Source organism: Cupressus sempervirens, chromosome 10, assembly GCF_028749045.1.
Source record: "Cupressus sempervirens isolate cs-2001-9-10 chromosome 10, ASM2874904v1, whole genome shotgun sequence".
Classification (NCBI taxonomy): domain Eukaryota; kingdom Viridiplantae; phylum Streptophyta; class Pinopsida; order Cupressales; family Cupressaceae; genus Cupressus; species Cupressus sempervirens.
In genome coordinates, this window is record NC_143127.1 from 301902721 (window position 1) to 301925145 (window position 22425).

Genomic DNA, 22425 nt, shown 5'->3' on the forward strand with positions numbered 1-22425 from the left:
ATAAGTTATATATTGTAATTGGTGTAACCTAGAAGGCCTTATAGCTAGGCATATATATGGATTCCCTAATGAATCAATAAGCATTTTGTTTCTTTCTCTCCTTGGTGTTGTTCCTTATTGTGTTATTTTTGCTGTGTTGACTCTTGTAGGGTGGATTGGATAACTGGGTGTTCCTTTGGCCCTAGTGATTCCTAGTCCTCCTTGGGTTAGATTAGGAGATATCATTTCCAAAAAGTAATCTTAATAGCCAATCAGAGTTGACTTTTGAAAGTTATTGCATATGGAAGTTGATATAGCTAAAAGTATAGTTTGTAATTAATTTGAGCTGACCTTGTGTAATAAATATGAAAATAATGATTACTTGTGGGTTGGTTGACCTCAAGGGTTAGGGATACATGTATAAAACCTTCCCAAGTGGTAGAAAATTGCCTATATAAGGAAAGATCATATGTGTTGTTTTTTATAGTTATGGGTGGTAGCTCACAACTCTATCTTAAAGAATATTATAAAGAAAGCACCTATGTGGCTTTTCATATTGTATTTTTGAGAATCTATAATCATATATTTTTGGAAATAATAAGAAGCCCATTTATATTCTTGCAAAAAATATATTATTTCTCAAATTTTTATGTGTTTGTGTTATTAAAGCGTAGAACCCTTCATGACAAAAAAAAAAAAATCTATCACAACACAATTCATTAATCATGCTCAAGATCCAATGCAACATGTTACCTCAACAACTTGTCCAAGAATACTTTAAAATGCTTTACAAAATATTTTGAATTTTATCACATAGCTCAATGCAATCTAGAAATAATAATATGACATCATTAAAAAGAAAATGAAAAAACATCTTGAAATATCATGTCAATATTAATAACATCTCTAACATAGAATTCATGAATAATTCTACACTCTTCATCATGAACATCAAATAATAGTATTTTTCATCAAAGAAAAATACCTTCTTAGTCTAAACAATGAACTACTCTAACTAAGGAAACATATCCAAGTTCTAAACATGCCACTAGATTAGTAGCATAATATATTGCATAAATGGTCCATAGTAGTCTTATTGGACTTCTTTATTGCATTTTATTGAGAGAAAAATTTAGTTTAACATGAGAGCACAAGTCTAATTTGGTAGTTAATTGATTGAGAGCTACAAATTAAGGTGTATATTATATGTCAAAGTTGTTTGGTTGATGATCCAAGCATCATATCCTGTTTATTGCATTTCACATTAAAGCACAAAACTAAATCAAGATGTCTTGGTTTGCTAATAGTCAATGACCTAATCTCTTAGTTATTGTCTCTTACAAAAATTTGAATCTTGGTAGAAAATGAAATTGATCTATATAACCTTACATACAATGATTATAGTTGGCTAGCTAAAATAAAATTTCTTAGTGATTGCATTAAATTCTAAAAAATATTATTATTATATATTAACATTTATAAGTGTGATACATATTAAATAATTGGATTATCATTTGAAGAATGAACATGAATGGCTCTGCTAGGGTTTCTAGCTCCAAAGCGAAGGCAATGAATGAGGAAGAAGATGGTAATGTAGATGGCTTGCGAGTTTGGAGAACTAGTTTGCATTGACAATGTGGTTGTGTAGGCTTCTTTCTTATTTCTCTATTTTGGAGGCACAACCTAGTTTTTTCTGCAAAAAAATGCACCATCTTGTGGTTCTTGGTTGGTGGCTTCTCTTACCCTTTTCTTTGTGGGTGTAGTTTGTGCCCTATTTTGGGTGATTTTTTATGGTTGTGGAAGAATTTATGGTGGTGTTTGTTGAAAGACATTTTTTTTCTAGGTTGCGGTTCCCTTCTCCCCTACCTCTTTTTGGGTTGTGGTTATTTCATTATGTGTGTCTCCAACTGGTGAGGATTCTTGGGGTTAGATCTGGTGGGGGATGTTTCTCCTTTCTCTTTCTACTTGTTTTTCTCTTTCCACTACTAGTGTGTGGGGTTTTCACTAGTCTTGCTACCCTATTTGAGGTGGGGTTTTCTATTCATTTCTAAGTGGGAATTGAGGTCATGTCGGCTCTATTTCTTCTTTCCAAATTATTGTTGAGGTAGTAGATCGATTGAGGTGGAGAGTCAAATTTTTGAGGTGGTTGGTAGCTTGTGGGAAGTTTTTTTTTGCCCCAAGTGCTAGTGTAAATACATATTTACTATTAACACTTTACTTAAGTTTATTTAGGTTAATGCATTATTTTATTATATTCCATTATTTGATTATTTCTTAGGTGATATACTTAGAAGTTTGCATACGCTAATGAGTTGTCATGTTAACAACACTAGAGTAAGCAACTCTAATTCTACACACGGTGTCTACAACACTAGAGTTTGCATCATTAACTGAGTTGTCATGTAGACAACAAAATTATTCACACTCCTAATTTACCACATGGTGTCTACAACATAAATTTGCATTTTACACCTTTGTAGGCTTATCCTCTCATCATAGCACTTAATCTTGTGCTTAATTGAGGATAATCCACTGTTAGTGGACATGTGCCTAGTTGTATGACTTATCATGTTGTTGATTCTTATGCATTCTAGAAGCATTCTAGAGGCCTTTATATACAGGTACTCCTAGTCTACTTTTATATTGAATCAAATACATATTGATATTTTGATCATGCTTTTTTGGTCTACTATTGTGTTTGTGCTTGAGTTCTTTGATCTTCGGTGATTTTTTCTCTAAGAAAAATTCTTACATGGTATCAAAGCTATACCAAATTCTTACATGGTATTGGAGCTTGGATAATTTCTCTTCACATAGCCATTCAAGACCATTGTTGCTTCAACACCTCAACATAGATCCAGAGTATCGCAGTCATTGGGAGCATCTAGAGCCAAAAAGAACCTTGTCATTGCGTCCAAAATGTCAATTAAGTGAAAATCAACTATAAATTTTCCTACCCTAGGCCAAAGTTGATTTTGAGGAAAAAAAATTGCAAACTAGCACTCGAAAGTCCAATTTACAAGTTCAGGTATGATCTATTAGATCTACAATTTAAGTTAATTTAGATCAGTTATTTAATTTTCTTTGTATTTTTTTTAGTATTTTCCTACTATTTTTGGAATATTTTCAAATTTTTTTTAGGTCAGGTCACCTGTAGAGAATTTTTTTGTGCACAAGCATAGGGCAGTGACACCCTGGCCCTACACAGAATATTTTGCAAAATATTCCATCGGCAGATAGATTTCAACAACTAGGATCAAACTTTATAAATTCTAACCAAACAAATTTTTTTGGCCCAATCGCCATGATCGGCTATCACACTATTTGCAGGTTAGACCAACAACTGGCTTAACTACATCTCTTGTGACTTTGTTTGTTTGAAAACTATGGTTGAAGTCTTTTAAAGACTTGTAGATGACCTCCCACAAAGTATGTGAGACTAGAAGTCCACTCACTAGCCACATTTATTCTTTTCCAGTAGCGGGTTTATAACTACTAGTGTTTGACCTTTTCTGGCCCCCGCCAAAGTCTTCCTAGCCACCATGCACAAAGTTTTAGCATCATTTTCTAGCACAAGCTTTGTTTAACTCTCCTCTAGTGATGAGACACATGGTATAGTCTTTTCTTGCTACGTAGCCCCTCTTACATCTTCCACATGTATAGTAGACTTTTTCAATGAATCCCGCAGTGCACTGACTGCCACATAGGACACGAGCCCATGCAAGCATCTACACTCCCACCACATGGACTATGAACTGTGCCACATCACCCTCCTCCAACTCAAAAAGTCTAACATAGTTGTCTCCCACATAAGCCCACACATGGAGCCATGTCACGTTTTGTCATAATTTTTTGTACATTTTTGTACAGTCTAGTCAGCTGCCACATCACCCTGGGAGGTTAATTTTTTTCTTATGTCAACATTTTGCAATGTTAAAATTGGTGATCATCTGACTATCATTTCCTAGCCATTTTCAATTGCTGTGATGGCCATTTGATTGTCAAATTTAAGCTCATAATTTTCTGCCTAGACCCTTATCCAAATGTAGTTTTGATTTGATAGTCCAACTTTGGGAGGCCATAACTCCATCATTTGGACTCCAAATTAGTTGCAATTTTTTTATATTTTGGATAGAATTTTATGAACCTTTTAGTGGTGTAGTTCTTTTCTAGTTTTGGTGCATGGATTTGTCAGAAATTGTATTTTTTGGCAACTATACCTATCTAATCCTACATTTTTCCATTTTTGCATTATATTGCTTTGATTACTTTTTAGAATTATTGTATATCTAAGCTACAGTGCTTATGAAAAATTTGAGCCTCAAGAGGCAATTGTAAATAGCAAAATTAGAAGTCCACTCTCTACATTTTGATAAGTGGCCTATTGTACACGCACTACATATGAAGTGCCAAAACAATCTTTTTTCAGGGGGGTCTTTTGATTGAGTGAATGGGGGGGTGTATTGTGTTCTTCTTTCTATTTTTTGTGCTCTTTTACTTTTCTACATCATGGGTTCACCTAAAGGTCCACTTCTAACTTCACACAATTATTCTACATGGAAAGATATTGTATATAATAGATTAATGGAAAAAGGTTTAAATCTTTATGTTGATGGTACAATTCACAACCCCACTGATGCTACAACATTCTCTAATTGGAAAATTAAAGACCAATAGACTTTAGGAATTATCAAAACTTGTGTATGTAGAGATCCCTTCTTCCACATTTCCAATTTCAAGAAAGCCAAACTTGCATGGGACAAACTTGAATCATTGTATGGTAAGGTGGATGAGGAAAAGGGATACTAGATTGAGGATGACATACTTCTCTTGGACCCAAAGAATTTTGACACAATTCAAGATTATATCAACAAAGCCAATGAGTTTAGAACACTACTTAAAGATTGCAGTAATCCTATGAAGGATGATAGGTTGATTCATCACATCCTGAAGAGGCTACCTTCATAGTATGCTTCCTTTGTTTCATGTTATAATACTCATAAGTTGACCATGGGAAGTGCTTTCCAAAAGCCTACATTTGATGCATTTGTAGAAATTTTGATTTTTGAACAATCCCACTTGATAGATATGGGAATTCTCACATCATCAAACACCAAAGCAATGGTGGCTAGTGATGAGAACCAATCAAGTAAAAGAGGAAGAATTTCTAACAACAACAAGAAAAAGTAGTGGAAGCAAAAATCACAATCTATGACACAACAATCCTCCTCGCAGTAAGGCAATTTTTCTTCCAAAAAGAAGGGAAGTAATGAAAAGAAGGAAAAACTTTTTTTTGCATATTGGAAGAAACTAAATCATGATGAGCATCATTGCAAGACAACTTGAGAATTGATGAGTTGGAAAACCTACTCAAGAAGAAGAAAATTCAAGTGAAAAATGCTTCCAAGGATTCAACTGTTGGGATTAAAGATAGAGTAATTGAGAGTGGGGGGGGGGGGGGGGGGGGGAGGGGGGTGGGTGTGGGGGGTGGGGGGGAAAGGGGGGGGTGGGGTGGGGGTGAATCAGTTACTAACAAAAATTAATCCATAGATCCCTTAGATGTCTTAAAGATCTAGTTACTACTGATACTCAGTAAACAAATGATGTAACTTGGTAAATTAAACTATTACTTATTTTTCAAGCATTCATGCATGTAACTGAAAACAAAATGAACACAAGATACACCGGATTTAACGTGGAAACGCAATATGGAAAAACCGCCAAGCAGTTAGTCACCAATTTTTCACTCTTCTGAAGTGAGCCCTATTAGGAGCCAACCCTAGTAAAGGTTAAATTACACACTGTTAGGGGTGACCTTTTTAGAGGATTTAATCACCCTATTAGGAGTGGCCTTGCTAGAGGTCTTTAGAAAAATTCAACTAAACTGTCACTTTGTTAGAGGATTTACAAAATGGTTATTAAACCAACTCTATTAAGAGATTTGAAATCACTATTACAATGGTTAGAAAGCAACAATAAATTTACCTAAACAAGATGCAACTGAATTTTTTGGCTACAGGTCTCTGTTCAGCATCATTAGATCCTCCTTGATCAAATATGGCTCTGTTGCTCCTTAATGATCTCTGATCATCCTTCAAATTCATTTCCACAATAATTAGTCTTCATATCACATTAATTACACACACTTAGAATTTGCAACTTGACCTCTTACTTATACCATTCAGATTATCAAATCAGCTCATTTACATGTTACATTTACCAATAAACCATACATCAGTTGGCTATAGATATTACTCTAAAAAAAATGTTTTTTCATAAAATAGTGAAATCCTTTACTGGCCGACCTTTCTTGGTAAATACTGCATCCAATAATTTCCTAAGTTAACTTTCTTGACTCGGTTAATATTGGAATATCCTTAAAGTCCTTTGGCTGCTGAGTTTACTCGATAAGAACTGAATTCTTTCATGAGACCTTGGTAAGAACTAATTCTGCCACATTCCCTTTGATGATTGAGTGAGCTCAGTAAGAACTATTTCTACCACATTTCCTTTGATGATCGAGTGAGCTTGGTAGATTTTGTCACATTTTCTTCGATGAATGAGTGAGCTCGGTAGATTCTATCCTTGGGTATGTGTAAGATCATGGTGTACCAAACTATGGCCTTAAGTGGTAGTGAAAAATCAACAAATCAGGTTTATGTAAACTTGACACATAATTTTGAAGTGGTTATGGAATTTATATCAAAAATTTGTAAGAAAATAATTTGTAGAAAATTGAATGTAGTTTCTAAACTACTAGGCCTTATCAGGAGAAAAAAATAATTGATTTGTCAAAAGTTTGAATTTTAATGCAGTACAAAGAAAATTTCAGGGCAAAAATAAAAAGTAGGTGTATGTCTAACCACTTTAATCAAAATCAAATCATAATATTTTTTTAATATAATTATAGATATGAAAACTAGACTCATGCCCAGATGTGACGCATATTTTTTGATATTTTTATTCCAAATAAATAATTAAATATGAATTTTTTACCAAAAAATTTTCAGATTAAAAATGTCCTGTGTCTGACCACCGTAACTAATAGAAAATTTGATCAAATTTATTTATTTATTTATTTTTTTTATACTAGACGAAGTATAGAATGTGACGCAACTTTTAGATTTAAAAAATGTTATACCGTTTGAAAGTTATAGCTATTTTTCATTCAGTATGTCAATCAACACTTTATAATAATCTTCATTGATAATTAACTAATAAATACTTATCGAACTCAGAATTTGACAGAAATTATATTGATGGAATCTAGAGAGTGATATTAAAAAACCCATTTCGTTTCATTCAATTTCAATCAAAATAACATTGTCAGACGGCTACCCGAAGTTTGAGTATCACTAAAACTCTCTATAAACATGTCTTTGGGGTTGACCGGGCAGGCTTGGTAAATACCAAGCCTGATCGGATATCCAATTCGAAATCAAATATCCGATATCAAATCGGATTCCGATTTGACATTGGATATCTGATATGGCTCGGTAGTCAAATTCCAAAAATTTTCAAATTTTGGAGGGAAATTCGATTTAAATATTCTAATTTTTTATTTTAAAATTATTTCACTTATATTAATATGTAAAGGCATATTCTAATATATTATATATATAATAACGTAATGTAAATATACAAGATATAATCTAGTAATATATAATAATATCTTATGTTAATCTTATTACAATCTATAAATACAATATATATTATTATTATTTTTACTAAATATAATAACGTAATTTATATATATATATATAATACGTATTGTATATTATTATATTAATATTTATGTTATTAATATATACAATAATGTAATATTTTTATTAAATGTAATATGTATTATATATTATTATATTAATATGTATAATAATATAATATATATATATATATATATAACAACGTAATATTTTTATTAAATATAATATATATTATATATATTATTACATTAATATGTATGTTATTAATATATCTATATAATAACGTAATATTTTCATTAAATATAATAATGTAATATGTATATGTATATATATATCTATATATATTATATTAATATGTATATTATTAATATATATGCATATTATTAATATATAAGAGTCAAAGGGGGTAATAGGGTGACCTATGACCCTCTTTGACCCATTAAACGGCGATATATGTCTCTAGGGGTCCTAGGACCCCTAGGGACATATTCGAATAGGTATTATGGGTCAAAGGGGGTCATAGGGTGACCTATGACACTCTTTGACCCATTAAACGATGACAAATGTCCCTAGGGGTCCTAGGACCCCTAGGGACATAGTCAAATCGTTCATATGGGTCAAAGGGGGTCATAGGGTGACCTATGACCCCCTTTGACCCATTAAATGATGACATATGTTCTTGGGGGTCCTAGGACATAGTCAAATCGTTCATATGGGTCAAAGGGGGTCAAAGGGGGTCATAGGGTGACCTATGACCCTCTTTGACCCATTAAACAATGACATATATCCCTAGGGGTCCTAGGACCCCTAGGGACATATTCCAATCGTTTATATGGGTCAAAGGGGGTCATAGGGTGTCCTATGAACCCCTTTGACCTATTAAACGACAACATATGTCCCTACAGGTCCTACGACGCCTAGGGACATAGTCGAATCGTTCATATGGGTCAAAGGGGCTCATAGGGTGACCTATGACCCTCTCTGACCCATTAAATGACGATATATGTCTCTAGGGGTCCTAGGACCCCTAGGGACATATTCGAATGGGTGATATGGGTCAAAGGGGGTCATAGGGTGACTTACGACCCTCCTTGACCCATTAAATGATGACATATGTTTCTAGAGGTCCTCGGACCCTTAGGGACATATTCGAATGGGTAATATGGGTCAAAGGGGGTCATAGGGTGACCTATGAACCTCTTTGACCCATTAAATGATGACATATGTCCCTAAGGGTCCTCGAACCCCTACAAACATATTCGAATTGTTCATATGGGTCAAAGGGGGTCATAGGGTGACCTATGACCCCTTTTGACCCATTAAATGATGACATATGTCCCTAGGGGTCCTAGGACCCCTAGAGACATATTTGAATGGTTCACATGGGTCAAAGGGTGACCTATGACCCCCTTTGACCTATTAAACGACGACATATGTCCCTAGGGGTCCTAGGACCCCTAGGGACATATTTGAATGGGTAATATGGATCAAATGGGGTCATAGTGTAACTTATGACCCTCTTTGACCTATTAAACGATGACATATGTCCCTAGGGGTCCTACGACCCCTAAGGACATATTCAAATCGTTCATATGGGTCAAAGGGGTCATAGGGTGACCTATGACCCTATTGACCTATTAAACGATGATATACATCTGTAGGGGTCTTAAGACCCCTAGGGACATATTCAAATAGGTAATATGGGTCAAAGGGGGTCATAAGGTGACCTATGACCCTCTTTGACCCATTAAACGACAACATATGTCTTTAGGGGTCCTCAGACCTGAAGGGACATATTCGAATGGGTAATATGGGTCAAAGTGGGTCATAGGGTGACTTATGACCCGTTTGACCCATTAAACGATGACATATGTTCCTAGGGCTCCTAGGACCCCTAGGGATATATTTGAATCATTCATATGGGTCAAAGGGGGTCATAGATCACCCTATGACCCCCTTTGACCCATTAAACGACAACATATATCCCTAGGGGTCCTAGGACCCCTAGGGACATATTCGAATGGATAATATGGGTCAAATAGGGTCATAAGATAATCTATGACCCTCTTTGACCCATTAAATGACAACATATGTCCCTAGGGATCCTAGGACCTCTAGGGACATATTCAAATTGTTCATATGGGTCAAAAGGGGTCATAGGGTGACCTATGACCTATGACCCTCTTTGACCCATTAAACGACGATATATGTCTCTAGGGGTCCTAGGACCCCTAGGGACATATTCGAATGAGTATTATGGGTCAAAGGGGGTCATAGGGTGACCTATGACTCCTTTGACCCATTAAATGATGACATATGTCCCTAGGGGTTTTTGAACACCAAAGGACATATTTGAATGGCTAATATGGGTCAAAGGGGGTCATAGGGTGACCTATGACCCTCTTTGACCCATTAAATGATGACATATATCACTAGGGGTCCTAGGACCTATAGGGACATATTCAAATCATTCATATAAGTCAAAGGGGGTCATAGGGTGACCTATGACTCCCTTTGACTCATTAAACAATGACATATGTCCCTAGAGGTCCTAGGACCCCTAGGGACATATTTGAATCGTTCATATGGGTCAAAGGGGGTCATAGGGTGACTTATGACCCTCTTTGACCCATTAAACGATGACATATGTCCCTAGGGGTCCTAGGACCCCTAAAGACATAGTCAAATTATTCATATGGGTCAAAGGAGGTCATAAGGTGACCTATGACCCCCTTTGACCCATTAAATGATGACATATGTCTCTAGGGGTCCTAGGACCCTTAGGGACATATTCGAATGGGTAATATGGCTCAAATGGGGTCATAGGGTAACCTATGACCATGTTTGACACATTAAACGATGACATATGTCCCAAGGGGTCCTAGGACCCCTAGGGACATATTCAAATCATTCATATGGATCAAAGGGGATCATAGGGTGACCTATGACCCTCTTTGACCCATTAAACGATAATATATGTCTCTAGGGGTCTTAGGACCCCTAGGGACATATTGGAATGGGTATTATGGGTCAAAGGGGGTCATAGGGTGACTTATGACCCTCTTTGACCCATTAAACGATGACATATGTCCCTAGTGGTCCTAGGACCTCTAGGGACATAGTCGAATTGTTCATATGGGTCAAAGGAGGTCATAGGGTGACCTATGACCCCCTTTGACACATTAAACGATGACATATGTTTCTAGGGGTATTAAAACCCCTAGGAACATATGTTGTCATTTAATGGGTCAAAGGGGACTCCTAGGGACATATTCGAATCATTCATATGGGTCAAAGGGGGTCATAGGTCATTTGACCCATTAAATGACAATATATGTCTCTAGGGGTCCTAGGACCCCTAGGGACATATTCAAATGGGTAATATGGGTCAAAGGGTGTCATAGGGTGAGCTATGACCCTCTCTGACCCATTAAACAATGATATATGTCTGTAGGGGTCCTAGGACTCTTAGGGACATATTCGAATGGGTAATATAGGTCAAAGGGGGTCATAGGGTGACCTATGACCCTCTTTGACCCATTAAACGATGACATATGTCCCTAGGGGTCCTCGGACCCCTAGGGACATATTTGAATGAGTAATATAGGTCAAAGGGGGTCATAGGGTGACCTATGACCCTCTTTGACCCATTAAACAATGACATATGTCCCTAGGGGTCCTTAGACCTCTAGGGACATAGTCGAATAGTTCATATGGGTCAAAGGAGGTCATACGGTGACCTATGACCCCCTTTGACCTATTAGTGACGACATATGTCCCTAGGGGTCCTAGGACCGCTAGGGACATATTGAAATCATTCATATGGGTCAAAGGAGGTCATAGGGTGACCTATGACCCCTTTTGACCCATTAAACAATGACATATGTTCCTAAGGGTCCTAAGACCCCTAGTGACATAGTCGAATCGTTCATATGGGTCAAAGGGGGTCATAGATCACCCTATGACCCCCTTTGACCCATTAAACGACAACATATATCCCTAGGGGTCCTAGGACCCCTAGGGACATATTCGAATGGATAATATGGGTCAAATGGGGTCATAGGATAATCTATGACCCTCTTTGACCCATTAAATGACAACATATGTCCCTAGGGATCCTAGGACCTCTAGGGACATATTCAAATTGTTCATATGGGTCAAAGGGGGTCATAGGGTGACCTATGACCTATGACCCTCTTTGACCCATTAAACGACGATATATGTCTCTAGGGGTCCTAGGACCCCTAGGGACATATTCGAATGAGTATTATGGGTCAAAGGGGGTCATAGGGTGACCTATGACTCCTTTGACCCATTAAATGATGACATATGTCCCTAGGGGTCTTTGAACACCAAAGGACATATTTGAATGGCTAATATGGGTCAAAGGGGGTCATAGGGTGACCTATGACCCTCTTTGACCCATTAAATGATGACATATATCACTAGGGGTCCTAGGACCTATAGGGACATATTCAAATCATTCATATAAGTCAAAGGGGGTCATAGGGTGACCTATGACTCCCTTTGACTCATTAAACAATGACATATGTCCCTAGAGGTCCTAGGACCCCTAGGGACATATTTGAATTGTTCATATGGGTCAAAGGGGGTCATAGGGTGACTTATGACCCTCTTTGACCCATTAAACGATGACATATGTCCCTAGGGGTCCTAGGACCCCTAAAGACATAGTCAAATTATTCATATGGGTCAAAGGAGGTCATAAGGTGACCTATGACCCCCTTTGACCCATTAAATGATGACATATGTCTCTAGGGGTCCTAGGACCCTTAGGGACATATTCGAATGGGTACTATGGGTCAAATGGGGTCATAGGGTAACCTATGACCCTGTTTGACACATTAAACGACGACATATGTCCCAAGGGGTCCTAGCACCCCTAGGGACATATTCAAATCATTCATATGGATCAAAGGGGATCATAGGGTGACCTATGACCCTCTTTGACCCATTAAACAATAATATATGTCTCTAGGGGTCTTAGGACCCCTAGGGACATATTGGAATGGGTATTATGGGTCAAAGGGGGTCATAGGGTGACCTATGACCCTCTTTGACCCATTAAACGATGACATATGTCCCTAGTGGTCCTAGGACCTCTAGGGGCATAGTTGAATTGTTCATATGGGTCAAAGGAGGTCATAGGGTGACCTATGATCCCCTTTGACACATTAAACGATGACATATGTCTCTAGGGGTCTTAAAACCCCTAGGAACATATGTTGTCGTTTAATGGGTCAAAGGGGACTCCTAGGGACATATTCGAATCATTCATATGGGTCAAAGGGGGTCATAGGTCATTTGACCCATTAAATGACAATATATGTCTCTAGGGGTCCTAGGACCCCTAGGGACATATTCAAATGGGTAATATGGGTCAAAGGGTGTCATAGGGTGAGCTATGACCCTCTCTGACCCATTAAACAATGATATATGTCTGTAGGGGTCCTAGGACTCTTAGGGACATATTCGAATGGGTAATATAGGTCAAAGGGGGTCATAGGGTGACCTATGACCCTCTTTGACCCATTAAACGATGACATATGTCCCTAGGGGTCCTTGGACCCCTAGGGACATATTTGAATGAGTAATATAGGTCAAAGGGGGTCATAGGGTGACCTATGACCCTCTTTGACCCATTAAACAATGACATATGTCCCTAGGGGTCCTTAGACCTCTAGGGACATAGTCGAATCGTTCATATGGGTCAAAGGAGGTCATACGGTGACCTATGACCCCCTTTGACCTATTAGTGACGACATATGTCCCTAGGGGTCCTAGGGCCCCTAGGGACATATTGAAATCATTCATATGGGTCAAAGGAGGTCATAAGGTGACCTATGACCCCTTTTGACCCATTAAACAATGACATATGTTCCTAAGGGTCCTAAGACCCCTAGTGACATAGTCGAATCGTTCATATGGGTCAAAGGGGGTCATAGATCACCCTATGACCCACTTTGACCCATTAAACGACAACATATATCCCTAGGGGTACTAGGACCCCTAGGGACATATTCGAATGGATAATATGGGTCAAATGGGGTCATAGGATAATCTATGACCCTCTTTGACCCATTAAATGACAACATATGTCCCTAGGGATCCTAGGACCTCTAGGGACATATTCAAATTGTTCATATGTGTCAAAGGGGGTCATAGGGTGACCTATGACCTATGACCCTCTTTGACCCATTAAACGACGATATATGTCTCTAGGGGTCCTAGGACCCCTAGGGACATATTCGAATGAGTATTATGGGTCAAAAGGGGTCATAGGGTGACCTATGACTCCTTTGACCCATTAAATGATGACATATGTCCCTAGGGGTCTTTGAACACCAAAAGAAATATTTGAATGGCTAATATGGGTCAAAGGGGGTCATAGGGTGACCTATGACCCTCTTTGACCCATTAAACGATGACATATATCACTAGGGGTCCTAAGACCTATAGGGACATATTCAAATCATTCATATAAGTCAAAGGGGGTCATAGGGTGACCTATGACTCCCTTTGACTCATTAAACAATGACATATGTCCCTAGAGGTCCTAGGACCCCTAGGGACATATTTGAATCGTTCATATGGGTCAAAGGGGGTCATAGGGTGACTTATGACCCTCTTTGACCCATTAAACGATGACATATGTCCCTAGGGGTCCTAGGACCCCTAAAGACATAGTCAAATCATTCATATGGGTCAAAGGAGGTCATAAGGTGACCTATGACCCCCTTTGACCCATTAAATGATGACATATGTCCCTAGGGGTCCTAGGACCCTTAGGGACATATTCGAATGGGTAATATGGGTCAAATGGGGTCATAGGGTAACCTATGACCCTGTTTGACACATTAAACGACGACATATGTCCCAAGGGGTCCTAGGACCCCTAGGGACATATTCAAATCATTCATATGGATCAAAGGGGATCATAGGGTGACCTATGACCCTCTTTGACCCATTAAACGATAATATATGTCTCTAGGGGTCTTAGGACCCCTAAGGACATATTGGAATGGGTATTATGGGTCAAAGGGGGTCATAGGGTGACCTATGACCCTCTTTGACCCATTAAACGATGACATGTCCCTAGTGGTCCTAGGACCTCTAGGGACATAGTCGAATTGTTCATATGGGTCAAAGGAGGTCATAGGGTGACCTATGATCCCCTTTGACACATTAAACGATGACATATGTCTCTAGGGGTCTTAAAACCCCTAGGAACATATGTTGTCATTTAATGGGTCAAAGGGGACTCCTAGGGACATATTCAAATCATTCATATGGATCAAAGGGGGTCATAGGTCACCCTATGACCCTATTTGACCCATTAAATGACAATATATGTCTCTAGGGGTCCTAGGACCCCTAGGGACATATTCAAATGGGTAATATGGGTCAAAGGGTGTCATAGGGTGAGTTATGACCCTCTCTGACCCATTAAACAATGATATATGTCTGTAGGGGTCCTAGGACTCTTAGGGACATATTCGAATGGGTAATATAGGTCAAAGGGGGTCATAGGGTGACCTATGACCCTCTTTGACCCATTAAACGATGACATATGTCCCTAGGGGTCCTTGGACCCCTAGGGACATATTTGAATGAGTAATATGGGTCAAAGGGGGTCATAGGGTGACCTATGACCCTCTTTGACCCATTAAACAATGACATATGTCCCTAGGGGTCCTTAGACCTCTAGGGACATAGTCGAATCGTTCATATGGGTCAAAGGAGGTCATACGGTGACCTATGACCCCCTTTGACCTATTAGTGACGACATATGTCCCTAGGGGTCCTAGGACCCCTAGGGACATATTGAAATCATTCATATGGGTCAAAGGAGGTCATAGGGTGACCTATGACCCCTTTTGACCCATTAAACAATGACATATGTTCCTAGGGGTCCTAAGACCCCTAGTGACATAGTCGAATCGTTCATATGGGTCAAACGAGGTCATAGGGTGACCTATGACCCCCTTTGACCCATTAAATGATGACATATGTCCTTAGGGGTCCTAGGACGCCTAGGGACATATTCGAATCATTCATATGGGTCAAAGGAGGTCATATGGTGACCTATGACCCCTTTTGACCCATTAAATGATGACATATGTCCCTAGGGGTCCTAGGACCCCTAGGGACATAATCGAATGGGTAATATGGGTCAAAGGGGGTCATAGGGTGACCTATGACCCTCTCTGACCCATTAAATGATGATATATGTCTCTAGGGGTCCTAGAATCCCTAGGGAGATATTCGAATGGGTAATATGGGTCAAAGGGGGTCATAGGGTGACCTATGACCCTCTTTGACCCATTAAATGATGATATATGTCCCTAGGGGTCTTCGAACCCCTAGGGACATATTCGAATGGGTAATATGGGTCAAAGGGGGTCATAGGGTGACCTATGACCCTCTTTGACCCATTAAACAACGACATATGTCCCTAGGGGTCCTAGGACCCCTAAGGACATATTCGAATCGTTCATATGGGTCAAAGGGGGTCATAGGGTGACCTATGACCCTTTTTGACCCATTAAACGACGACCCTCTTTGTATTATATATTATTATATTAATATGTATAATAATATAATATATATATAATAACGTAATATTTTTATTAAATATAATATATATTATAAATATTATTATATTTATATGTATGTTATAATATGTTACATTTTATGACAATATATATAATATAACATATATATTATATTTTATATATTTTTATATTATATTTTATATTTATTATATTAATTTACTATATATTATAATATAAAATATTATTATTATACTATATTATTATAATTTATAATATATTATACTTTTTTATTATATATTATATTATAAGATATTACTTTTTATTATTATAATATAATATGTTATTATAATATTATTATTATAGTATAATATTATGCGATTATAATATAATAATAATATTATTATTATATTATAGTATAATAATTATTATAATAATAATAATAATATTATAATATAATAGTATGATATATTATTTAATAATATTATTATTATTTTATATCAATAATAATAATATTAAATAATATATCATACTATTATATGATTTTAATTATTAGTCGGATATTGGATTTAAAATTGGATATCCGATATGATATCGGATATCCGATAAGGCTCGGCTTAACCTTCTAGGTTTGGTCCCTGGATAGGTAAAAAAAAGTCAGAGCGGATTTTGAAGCGCTTTTAGGCATCTTTAAACTTTTTTTTTTTCACATCGCCACTTTTTGGCACACCATGATCCTGCACATACCCCCTTTTTCCTTGCTAAACATCTAAGCTCGGTAGACACTGTCCTTTTCCTTGCTAACCTTTTGAGCTTGGTAGACACTGTCCTTTGCCTTGCTGACCTTTTGAGCTCGGTAGATGTTGTCCTTTGCCTTGCTGACCTTCTGAGCTCGGTAGACACTATCTAATTACTAATATAACATTTGTTTGACATCAAAGACAACACACAATTAAACAATTGTATCCAATAATCTCCCTCTTTTGCATTGATGGCAACACAACATGTCATAGCAGAATGAAATTTGAAAACAAGTCTTTTACTGACAGAATACTTCACTTTCTTTTTCAAATACAAAAAACTCCCTCTTTCATAATAATCTCTTCCTCTTGCACAAACTCTTATTATTTTGCAAATTTCAGAAAGATATGACAGTATATTATTCTCCCTCTTTGACAACATATGCCAAAGGCAACTCAGAATAGCTGAAAAGCATTGTACATGATGTACTGATTCATATGCAATGTCTTCAATTATTTGCTACATCAATTGATAGTTCTTTAATTCTATTTCTGTTGATGCATCACTAGAATTGTATTTTAGTGAGCTTTAGATAGCGAAATGACCCCTAACTTACCTCTTAGATACAAGAATGCATCCTTAGGTAAAGGCTTTGTGAATATGTCAACAATTTGTTCCTTTGTATGGACATATTCCAATCTTATTTCCTTTTCTTTTACCAATTCACTAACAAAGTGATACTTTATGGCAATATGCTTGGTTTTTGAATCCATCATTGAATTCTTGGAGATGTTAATTGCAATTTTGTTATCCCAAAACATAACAATAGGTTCTTGGATTTCTTGCTTCATACCTTCCATTAATTGTTTAAACCACACAATGTTTGAGCAATTTGCTGCTGCTGGAACATATTCAGCCTCTGCTGTGGATTGAGATGTACAATTCTACTTTTTGCTTGTCCAAGAAACCAACCTTTTTTCAAGAAAGAAAGCTCCTCCACTTGTGCTCTTTTTTTCAGCAATATTTCCTACCCAATCTACATTAGTGAATGCCTTTAAATCCAATTTTCCTCCAAGTTTATACCATAATCCATATTCTTCAGTTCCTTTTAAGTATCTCATGATCCTTTTGATTGCCATCATGTGATTTTATTTTGGTTTTGTTGAGAATCTTGCTACAATTCCTACTGCAAGGGTAATGTCTGGTATTGTGTGCACTACATATTGTTACTTTCCAATCATAGATCTATACAATGTCTGATCCACTTCCTTTGATTCATCATCCTTGGTCAATTTTAATCCAATACACATAGGAGTCCCAATTGGTTTGCAGTCTTCCATACCAAACTTTTTCAGTATCTCCTTGATGTATTTAGATTGAGTGATGTAGATACCATTCTTATTCTGTTGAATTTGAAGACAAAAAAAGAATTTTATTTCACTAAACATTAACATTTCAAATTCCTTGTTCATTTGTTCTAAAATTTTTTTGCAAAGATCATCATTTTCTATGAACAAAGTATCATCTACAAATATTTTTGCCGAAATAATCTTATTATCTAGTCCTTCCTTTATGTACAAACTGTTGTTGTCATTAGTTCTTTCAAAACCAATCTGAATGAGATAGTCATGCAATATTTTATAACATGCTCTAGGAGCTTGTTTTAGACCATATAATGCTTTATGCAATTTGTAGACCATGTCCTTCTTGTTTGGATCAACAAAACCTTTAGGTTGTTCAATGTAAACTTCATCAAATATGCCATTGAGAAATGTTGCTTTGACATCCATCTGATAAACTTTGAATCTTTTGAATATAGCATATGCAAGTAAGGTTCTGACACCTTCCAATCTTGTAACAAGAGCAAAAGTTTCTCCATAGTCTACGCCTTCTTCTTGAGAGTATCCTTTGCATACTAGTCTAGCTTTATTTCTTGATACCTTACCATCTTCATTTAGTTTTTTTCTGAATACCCAATTTGTTCCAATCATGTTTTTGTCTTAGGGTCTTGGTACAAGAGTCCATGTTTTGTTTATCTCTATCTGTTCTATCTCTTCATTCATAGCTTCAATCCAACTTTCATTATCTAGTGCATCTTTGACATTTCTAAGTTCAAAATTAGCAAGTAAACAAGTGTCTTTCAACTTACTTCTTGTCATTGTTCCTTCTGATTTATCTCCAATGATCTGATCTGGTGCATGATGCTTTCTGACATACTTGACTAACATGGGCTCCTTGCCTTGTGAATGAATTGCACTATTATCCTTCTGTGTTTCAACTTTTGATTCTGATTTTAGCTGCTTGGGCTCGGTAGATGCTAACATAGTAGCTTCTGTTTGCAACTCGAGTTCTTGTAGCTTGATAGGTACTGAATCGGTTTGAACTTCTTATGACTTGGTTAGTACAGACTCTGAAGTTGATAATTCTTGATTAATAGGTATTCTTGGCATTATATCAGGTTTAATATAAACAAATCTTCTATAGTCTTCAGGTTCCTTTCCATTTTCTTCTTCTATTCTTTCTATAAACTCATCAACTTTCACATGTGCACTTTCTATGACTTTGTCAGTAGATAAGTTCAAACATCTATATGCTTTGCTTTTGCAAGAGTATCTCAAAAATATTTTTTCATCACTTTTTACATCAAATTTACCTTTTCTAGATTCTTTCAAAATGTAACATTTTCTTCCAAATACTTTTAGATAACTTACATTAGGTTTGTAGCCATACCACAACTCATAGGGTGTTTTGAAAGAGTCCTTTTTCAGCTATACTTGGTTCAAGGTATGAGCTACAGTGTTGATAGCTTCCTTCTAGTATTTGATAACAATACCTTTCTCAATCATTAAGGTTCTTGCACAATCCATGATAGATCTATTCCTTCTTTCTGCTATTCCATTTTGTTCTAGAGTTCCAGGTGCTAAAACCTATCTTTTGATTCCCCTTTCAATGCAAAAGTTATTGAACTCATGTTAAATGAATTCACCACCTCTGTCAGATCTTAAGCATTTCAGTCTTTTGCCTGTTTCCTTTTCTACTTTGTCCAAATACCATTTGAACTTTACAAATGCTTCTAATTTCTTTCTTAGGTACATGACAATCATCATTCTTGAATAATCATCAACAAAAAAAATGAAGAATTTTTCACCCATATAACTTTCAATGCCAATAGCTCCACACAAATTAGTATGCACAATTTCTAGAACTTCTTTAGTTTGATGTTCTTGCTTTTAAAACTAGTCTTTTTCATTTGCCAATTTGACAATTCTTGCATAGACCAACTTGAAGTTTCTTTATGTTAGGAATACCTCTTACTTTCCAAAATTAATGATTTTTATTAAGTTGTCAAAGTTTACATGACACAACCTTCTATGCCATAACCAAATTTCTTCAATTTGACCAATGAAACATGAACATTCACCAAGTTCAAGTTAAAATAAGTTACCTTTTATTTGAGTGCCTGATCCAATCAAATTTCCTTTGTCATTCAACAATCTTGCTTTTCCATGCATAAATTCTACTTTGAATCCATTATTGAGTAGTTGTGCCACACTCAAAAAATTATGCTTTAGTCCTTCTACCTAGTATGTATTATCACATACAAGTTCCTTGGTTAGTGAGATTCTTCATTTTCCTCTTATACAACAAGGTTCATTATTACCAAATCTTACACTACCACCATCATAGTCTTCAAAGTATTTAAACTTAGTTTTATCACCAGTCATGTGATGAGAACAATCACTATCTATGATCTAGGTATCATTTCTGCTCATATGAGAAATGAGTGCCATTTCCTCATCATTATTAGACTCATCTTTCACAACAATGTAGACAATTTCATCTTTTTCTTCATCATTGAAATCATTAGAATCTTCAGCCATAAAGCATGTTTTCTTACCTTTATCCTTGAATGATTTGAAGTCTTTATTGGCATTGTTCTTGTGACCTTTCTTCTCATCTTTGTTCTACTTATTTGGCACCTAGCAGAAATATGTCCAATTTCTTCACAAGAAAAGTAGATTAGAGGAACCTTACCTTTGTATTTCCCTTTTCCTCTTGAATATTTTCTTGCTAGTAGAGCTTCAACCACTTCAAGATAACTATCTAAACTTTATTTTGATTCTTCATCACTGTCTGATTATGGATCCTTCATTTTTTGCCCTTTTTCTTTGAGTGAAAGCTTGGCTTCAAATGCTGATTCAATGTTCTTGACAGCTGGAACATAATTGTCATAATTGTCTAGCTCAAATGTAGTCAATCTTCCAACTATGGCCTCTAAATTTATTTTATGATTTGCTTCACATCTCTCTTTTTTTGAATTGCAGAGACTCTAATTGCATAAATGGTAAGTAGAGTTCTAAGAACTTTACTTATAACTGTCTCCTCACTAATATCTCCTCTAGATGCTTTGATTGCACTAACACATGCTTTAACTCTTTCAACATACTTTGTAATGTTTTCATCCTCTCTCATCATCATTTGATCAAATTTTCCTCTCAAAGTTTCTACTTTGGCTCTTCTCACATTATCATTTCCTCCATAGATTTCTTTTAGCTTGTTCTACATTTCAAAGGCAATTTTGCAATCCTTGATGTCATCAAATTCTTCATAACTCAGAGTAGATGCTATATCTACCATCATGTTATTGTGAGTCTTCTTTTCAACAATATCATTAATAGATATGTACCAGAAGGTTCTTCATATTTTTTATCAAGGTACTTTAGCCCTATATCACTAGTAGAAGCCAGATGAAGCCTCATCAATCCTTGCCATGCTGAGAAGTTGTCCCTGTTGAGTCTTGGAGTTTCTTTTTTGTAAGACATCCTGATCTTTAGCTTAGATCCTTGAAATCTTTTCCTGTAAGCACCAAACGCTTTGATACCAATTTTTGGGATTAAAGATAGAGTAACTGAGAGGGGGGTGTGAATTAGTTACTAACAAAAATTAATCCACAAATCCCTTAGATGTCTTAAAGATCTAGTTATTGTTGATACTCGGTAAAAAAATGTTGTAACTTGGTAAATTAAACTATTACTTATTTTTCAAGCATTCATGCATGTAACTGAAAACAAAATGAACACAAGAGACACTAGATTTAATGTGAAAACTCAATATGGTGAAAACCATCAAGTAACTAGTCACCAATTTTTCACTCTTATGAAGTGAGCCCTGTTAGGAGCCAACCCTATTAAAGATTACAATACACATTGTTAGGTGTGACCCTATTAGAGGATTTAATCACCCTGTTAGGAGTGGTCTTGCTAAAGGTTTTTAGAAAAATTCAACTGAACTGTCACCTTGTTAGAGGATTTACAAAATGGCTGTGAAACCAACTCTGTTAAGAGATTTAAAATCATCGCTACAATGGTTAGAAAGAAATAATGAATTGACCTGAACAAGATACAACTAAATTTGTTGGCTACAGGTCT